General features: G+C 44.6%; 1 pseudogene; it reads right to left on the bottom strand.

Annotated features, from left to right (window-relative positions):
- Nucleotides 1–1,847: 1,847 nt before the first annotated feature.
- On the bottom strand, nucleotides 1,848–2,588 carry LOC143565070 (glyoxylate/hydroxypyruvate reductase HPR3 pseudogene; annotated as a pseudogene).
- Between the last annotated feature and the right edge of the window lie 4,680 nt (nucleotides 2,589–7,268).

Below are 7,268 nucleotides of genomic sequence, written 5' to 3'. Positions count from 1 at the left end.
GCAGGACCAACCATGCTCAGAGAAGTGACGTCCTTACGCGCAGTATGCAAGCTGGTCCCGCAGGAAATGCCTCCCATGGTGAAGGACTCCGCCTGTTCCCGCAGCCTCGGATACAAGCCATGAGGGAAGGCCACCCGCGCAGCATGGCTACACGCACAAGGCACTTAGCTCTCAATCGTTCAGTGTCACCTGAAGGAATGAGCCAAGCCGGGAGCAATCCCGCACAGAGGCGGGAGGGGGAATACTCCCGCCCAAATAAGCCAGTCCGTATACTGAAGGATCTTTTACTGTACCTGACGAGGTATGGGCAAAAGATCTGATCAGAGATGCGACAGCTCACTGACAGCAGCATGGCAGACAGCACGCCACAGCACTGTGACCAATAGCCGCCGCCTACCCACCAACTCCTGCCATACCACGTGCCTAGCCTGTAGTTGGCAGAAGAGGAAGAGTGCACGACACGCCTGCTCTGTGTCAGCCGCTACCTATCCACCACTCACAGGCAGGGCACGTGCATAGGTTACAGTTGGTAGCGTGTTGGGCCGGCTAAACCCCTTGGAAACCTACCTTCGGCTATAAATACCACAAATGGTATGATCATCTCATCTTATCATATCTTATTACATTATCATCATAATATACCTGATATCTGCTCTAGCAATCTCTTAATATACTTTTATATTTAAAGAGCAATCTAGTCTGATTCTCACGCCGGAGGGTGGTCACAAGGAGGAACCCCCCCCTTCTCAGTGACGAGCTCACGGTGTCTGTTTTGCAGGTTATCAGAAGAACCATCTTCCAAGGGTCTAACCCCTCGTGGGAAACATCTCTCTAACCCCCAGGTTACCAGTAACCTGCCCGGGGTCCGGTTAGTGTTTCTTCAGTTGTCTTGATATTAATGTAGTAATTGGACAATGTAATGTGTGGTTCAACTCATAGCTTTTAGACACCCAAAAGTAACTACCACCTTTGTGTGTGGACTATATGTTCGTCGATTCCACTAAAAATTCCGTCGAATCCGACGGTATTTTAGCAAGTTTCGTCGGATCCATTGATACGTTGACAAGTGGCGAGATTTTACAGGTCAACGAGTTCTTTAACAAATTCTGTCAGATCTATTAAAAATTCCGTTGGACGATGGTTTTAGAGTGGCTATCTTGAGTTTTTTTTTTCAAAACCATGGCTAAAATTGGAAAAGGTTGGTCAAAGTTGGCTATTTTAGGGATTGATTTTTTTTTCTAAAGTTTGAACTTGGCTCATTTATTAGTTAATAATTAACTTATTGGTAGGATAACGTACGATAATGGCGTATCGTGCATTACGTATGCGAGTCCCTGCACCATCGATTTCAATTTGAAACTACGCGGTGACATAAATGTAAATAACATAAATCTTATTCATGATTTCTTTACGCATTTGTTTCTTCAATTCCTAAACCCTAATCAGAACTCAACTATGAAATCTTTAATTTCTCCGTATCAATTTGCTTGTCAAACATGTGAGATTGTTGATTCAGAAGGAGACCTAATTGATTAATTGGACCAACTGAAGTCTCGTGAATTGGACTAATCGATCAAATGAAAATAGCCAACAACCGAACATTACCGAAGGTTCAACTTTGATTCGGAAAACAATTTGCAAAACGTAATGAAAGCATGTAACTCATAAAATTACTCAACATTAAAGTTAGAAACAACACTATAAAAACATGTTTTCCAAATTAATAACATCAAAAATCAAGATATTGCTATTGCAAAACATCCTCCTTATAATGCTGTAAATGTCTTTTAAGATTGTTTAATGTTTCAAGCTTTCCCCAATGCACCCAAAAACCAGAAAATAATATTCTCCTTGACCCATACATTCAAACCTCAAACATCAATGGTTTGTTTGAGAAGAAAGCATCCAAATTCCCAGCCGCAAGTTCATAAAGATCCCTCGTAGATTCCTCTGTCATCATCGCGTGATGAGGTGTCATAACAACATTATCCAACTCAAACAGCTCTTCAGGAACATCCGGCTCGTTTTCAAAAACATCCAAACCAACACCAGCAATTTCCCGGTTTAACAAACACTCAACTAGATCTTTCTCGTTAACGATCGCTCCACGGGCTATGTTCACAATAATCCCATTTCTTCCTAAAGCCGACATCACACTTTTGTCAACCACGTGACAGGTTTGGTTGGTTAACGCACAACAGATTATCAGAATCTCACATTTTGCTGCGAGTTCTTGAACATGGGGGCAAAAAGGGAATTTAACATGCGGTTTTTCGTTTCTTGAGGTGTATGAAATTATGCAACCGAACGCGTTTAGCCTCTTTGCTACTTCAAGCCCAATGCTTCCCATTCCGATTATCCCAACTCGCTTTCCACCCAACTGAACTCACAAAATCATTAATAGTTTAATACCGACAGACAAAATATAACATAAGGTAATTTTTGAGATCAAAATGTCAGGGAGGGGCGGGAGGGCGACTATCTCAGGCCCGATCACCCAGAAAGGCCCGAAATTTTTAAAAAATATATATTATATTAAATTTTTTTTTTAAAAATCTGTATTCTTAATGAAAAAAAACACAACCCATTTTATAACTTAATTACACAATTAATTTAAGCGGTTAAGCCCATTTTTATTGAAAATAAAATAAAATTCTGCACAGCCCAAACCATAACGCAATTTAAGCCCACTTAAAAGTTTAATTGTTTAAACTCAATAAATATATAAATCCTTTTTTTAGATTTTTATTTAGGGCCCATAATTTTACCCACTGAAGAGGTAGGTCCCAGCAGAGCCCAGTTGGACCCGCAGGACTCACCTTGAAGAGAGACGTCTGCGCAGAAACCAACTGGATCCGCAGGACCCACCATGCTCAGAGACGTGACGTCCTTACGCGCAGTACGCAAGCTGTTCCCGCAGAAAATGCCTCCCAATGGTGAAGTACTCCGCCTGTTCCCGCAGCTGCGGATACAAGCCATCAGGGAAGGCCACCCGCGCAGCAAGGCTACACGCACAAGGCACTTAGCTCTCAATAATTCAGTTGTCACCTGAAGGAATGAGCAAAGCCGGGAACAATCCCGCACAAAGGCGGGAGGGGGAATACTCCCGCCCAAATAAGCCAGTCCGTACGATACGGGAAGATCTTTTGTACTGTACCTGACGAGGTATGGGCAAAAGATCTGACCAAAGATACGACAGCTCATTGACAACAGTATGACGAGCAGCATGCCCTTGTACTGTATGTCACTATTAGCCGCTGCCTACTCACCAACTCCTGTCATACCATGTGCATAGCCGGCAGTTGGTGGAAAAGGAATAGTACACAGCAGGCCTGGTCACTGTCAGCCGCTGCCTACCCACCAACTACCAGCATGGCACGTGCGTAGGCCACAGTTGGTAGAACAGGAATACTATTCAGCCGGCTATACCTTCTTGGAAACCTACCTTCGGCTATAAATACCCCAAATGGTATGATCATCTCATCTTATCATATACTATCTTGTATCTTACATCTTATACCTGATATCTGCTCTAGCAATCTCTTAATATACACTTATATTCAAGAGCAATCTAGTCTGATTCTCACGCCGGAGGGTGGTCACAAGGAGGAACCCCCCCCTCTTCTCAGTGACGAGCTCACGGTGTCTGTTTTGCAGGTTATCAGAACCATCTTTGCCGGATCTAACCCATCGTGGGAAACATCTATTTAACCCCCAGATTATCCGTAATCTGCCCGGGGTCGATTAGTGTTTCTTCATTGGCGCCATCCGTGCATAAAAGCTAGAACTTCATTTCTTTTCAGTTTTTTCAAACTTCTGGAAAGATGGTTAAAGAAACTCCGATAACCACAACCCCAGCTACTGGGGGGAATACCGGCGACTACACAGTTTTTACGAACACTACCTCGGTTACCCAAGCCGGAGCAAGTGCAGTAAATTTTACGAACACTACCCCAGTTACCCAAGCTGGGGCAAGTGCAGTAAATAATCGCTCACTGGGATTCACCGATACCCAGTTAGAGAGACAACGAACGAGGCTCCCCCGCCAAACACTCGATGAAGTTAAAGCGTGGGCGGAAGCACGTCAAAAAGAATTCCAAGCTGAGTTGGATGAACGCTTACGTTTACTCCAACAAGCTGATGAATTCGTAGAGTACTTTGACGATGATTCGGAGGAATCCGATAGTGACGCAAACCCTCGTCATAGGGCGAAAGGGAAGCGTAAGGAAACGGACTCCCAACCGAGAAGGCATTTTGGAGAAACCTTCAAACCAAAAAACGCAGGTGGAAACCCACGTGACTTCTCCAAAACATTTACACCAACTGCTGCAAAGGCGGGAACGTCCAAATTTGCAAGGGACATTGCGGAAGCAATCGTCCCGAAAAGTGCCAAACAGATGTCCAACATTGGCACTTACGATGGTATATCTGATCCAGACGATCATTTGAACAAGTTCATAGCGGGGGCAACCGTCAGTAGTTGGACGGAACCTATGTGGTGTTACATGTTCCAAATGACGCTTGTTGGGGCAGCTAGAGCGTGGTTCGATCGTCTACTGGTCCACCACATCTACGATTGGGAAGACTTCCAGCAGAAGTTTAGCCAACACTTCAGCCAACAAAGAAAGTATACCGAGGAGCAATGGACAATCCTCAATTGCATTCGAGAAAAAGATGAATCTTTGCCAGACTTCATCACTCGCTTCAACTCAAAGAAGCTAAGTCTGGGTAATATCAGCGAAGATCTTGTTCGCGCTGCTTTCATCCAGGGCGCGAACGACCCAGAGCTCATCCGCACCTTAACGGGTAAAGATGGCATGCCATCCACATGGGATGCCATCATGACAGCAGCAAAACGCTTTGCGGAAACGGAGAAGCAACTGGGTAGAGATCTCCCCCAGAGCACAAACCTCTACACCCAGAAAACAAGAGAAAACAACGTCCTAACCGCCCGACTAAACAAAAAGCGGAAGCTAGGCATTTGGCAGTCAAGGGTAAACTTTGACACCTCATCCGGCTTGCAACATCGGTTAGGCGGAAGGGATAACGTACAGTCAAACCAGAACTCCAGATGGACGCCACTCACCAAAAGCGTCACCGAGATATTCGCCACTGAGGAGCTCCCATGGCCAAAGGCTCCAATAATCCGACATCGTCACAATGCTGATCGGAGCAAATACTGTGACTTTCACAGGACAAAAGGCCACAACACTGAAGAATGCACAGACGTAAAGGACATGGTCGAAGCATTTGTCAGAGATGGGACGCTCGCGCACCTCGTGGCGCAATGAACGCTGAGCAGGCTGATGCGTGTAGAACCCCAGTTGGGGAAAACACGAATAAAATTACAGCTTCAATGTTGGAGACTACATACTGCGTAAACAACGAGATCCCGAACCAGGTGCATATCGGCTCGATGGCACTCCCATCCCAACAACATGGAAGGGAGCTCAATTACACAGTTTGCATGTAGATCAATTCCAAATTTGTAAAGGCCCAGAGCCACTTCTAATGGAAATGATTCTCCTTAGAACATCGACGCTGATGATTTTACATTTATACTTATGAACTTTCCACACGGATATGCCGGTCTTCACCGCATACATGTGTGAAAGCCGTTGCGTGGGGAAGGCGGCAAAACCCACATAAACCCAAAAAACGGCAAACCTTCACGCAGGTCAGTTAAAGGTAAAGTTCAGTCATCCCACTAAATGAAAGTGCCGGTCCTAACCGCACGAATCATGATAGAGGACACTGAACACTAACCTATTAACAACCGCGCGTCGAACGGTTAATTTAAACACTGATGCCGGTTTTCACCGCATAATTACGTGGAAAGTCGTTGCGTGGGGAATGCTGCAAAACCCGCATAAACCCACAAAATGGCAAACCTTCACGCAGGTCAGTTAAAGGTAAAGTTCAGTCATCCCACTAAATGAAAGTGCCGGTCCTAACTGCACGAATCATGATAGAGGAAACTGAACACTAACCTATTAACAACCGCGCGTCGAACGGTTAATTTAAACACTGATGCCGGTTTTCACCGCATAATTACGTGGAAAGTCGTTGCGTGGGGAAGGCGGCAAAACCCGCATAAACCCAAAAAACGGCAAACCTTCACGCAGGTCAGTCATAGGTAAACTTTGGTCATCCAACTAAATGAAAGTGCCGGTCCTAACCGCACAAATCATGAGAGGAAACCGAACCTATTGACAACGTCGCGTCGAACGGTTAACTTATTCAAAATACTTTAGAAAATTTCTAACAGGATGAGGAAAACCTCCACTCATGTTAGATGTAGGTAAAGTTTAGCCATCCTACTAAGTGCAAGTGACGGTCCTACCCGCACAATCACGAAAGAGGAAGCAAAACTTCAACCTATTATCTACCACGTTCAAAGGTTAACTTATTCTTAACACTTAGAAGATTTCTAAAAAGATGAGGAAAACCTCCACGCAGGTTAGATGTAGGTAAAGTTTAGCCATCCTACTAAGTGCAAGTGACGGTACTACCCGCACAATCACGAAAGAGGAAGCAAAACTTCAACCTATTATCTACCACGTTCAAAGGTTAACTTATTCTAAACACTTGGAAAATTGCTAATTTAAACTAAAGTATGCATGAGCAAGTCATATAACGTTTATAAAGCAAGTCATCCAGTGAAAATAGCGGTCTTACCTGCACAAAGATTTATATTTCATAATATTCATTACAAGAATGGCCGGGTAACTACCCGCCTACAAGAATATAAATCTATACAAGCTACCTATCCTAACAGTGGGAAGGGATCTTCAGGATCAAGCTTCAGGGCCACTTCCACTTGGACCAGCACCATCAGTAGAGCGTGGCGGTTCAAGGAAAGCTTTAAGGATAGCTAGCCCATCATCAGTAGCAGCAACTTCGTTCACCTTCTCCACCACCGGATGCGGGAAGGCGGCATACTGATTCACTGCTTGGTCATAAACAGCTTCAGTATCCACATCATACAAAGGGAAGTTGGAAGGCGGGATGCCTTTCTCAACGAACCCTAGACCAAGCAGGAAGCCGGCCTTTTCCCCATCCTCATGAGAAGCGTTGAGGGCTGTGCTCATGGCATCGTCGTATGATGTGTCCGTGAAGACTCGATGCACAACCTACAAAAAAAAAATATACTAGTATCAAAACCTTTTCTATTTACAAAGAAAAGCGTGAAGACATTATGAAGCTAAGCTTACCTGAGACAACGCTTCTCGAAGAAGCCATTCCTTGGTAACCAGAGCTTCCTGGAG

This window comes from Bidens hawaiensis, unplaced genomic scaffold (genome assembly GCF_021521415.1).
Source record: "Bidens hawaiensis isolate Kalapana, Puna unplaced genomic scaffold, B.hawaiensis_p1.1 tig00022253_1, whole genome shotgun sequence".
Classification (NCBI taxonomy): domain Eukaryota; kingdom Viridiplantae; phylum Streptophyta; class Magnoliopsida; order Asterales; family Asteraceae; genus Bidens; species Bidens hawaiensis.
This window is presented reverse-complemented; position numbering and strand designations above follow the sequence as displayed.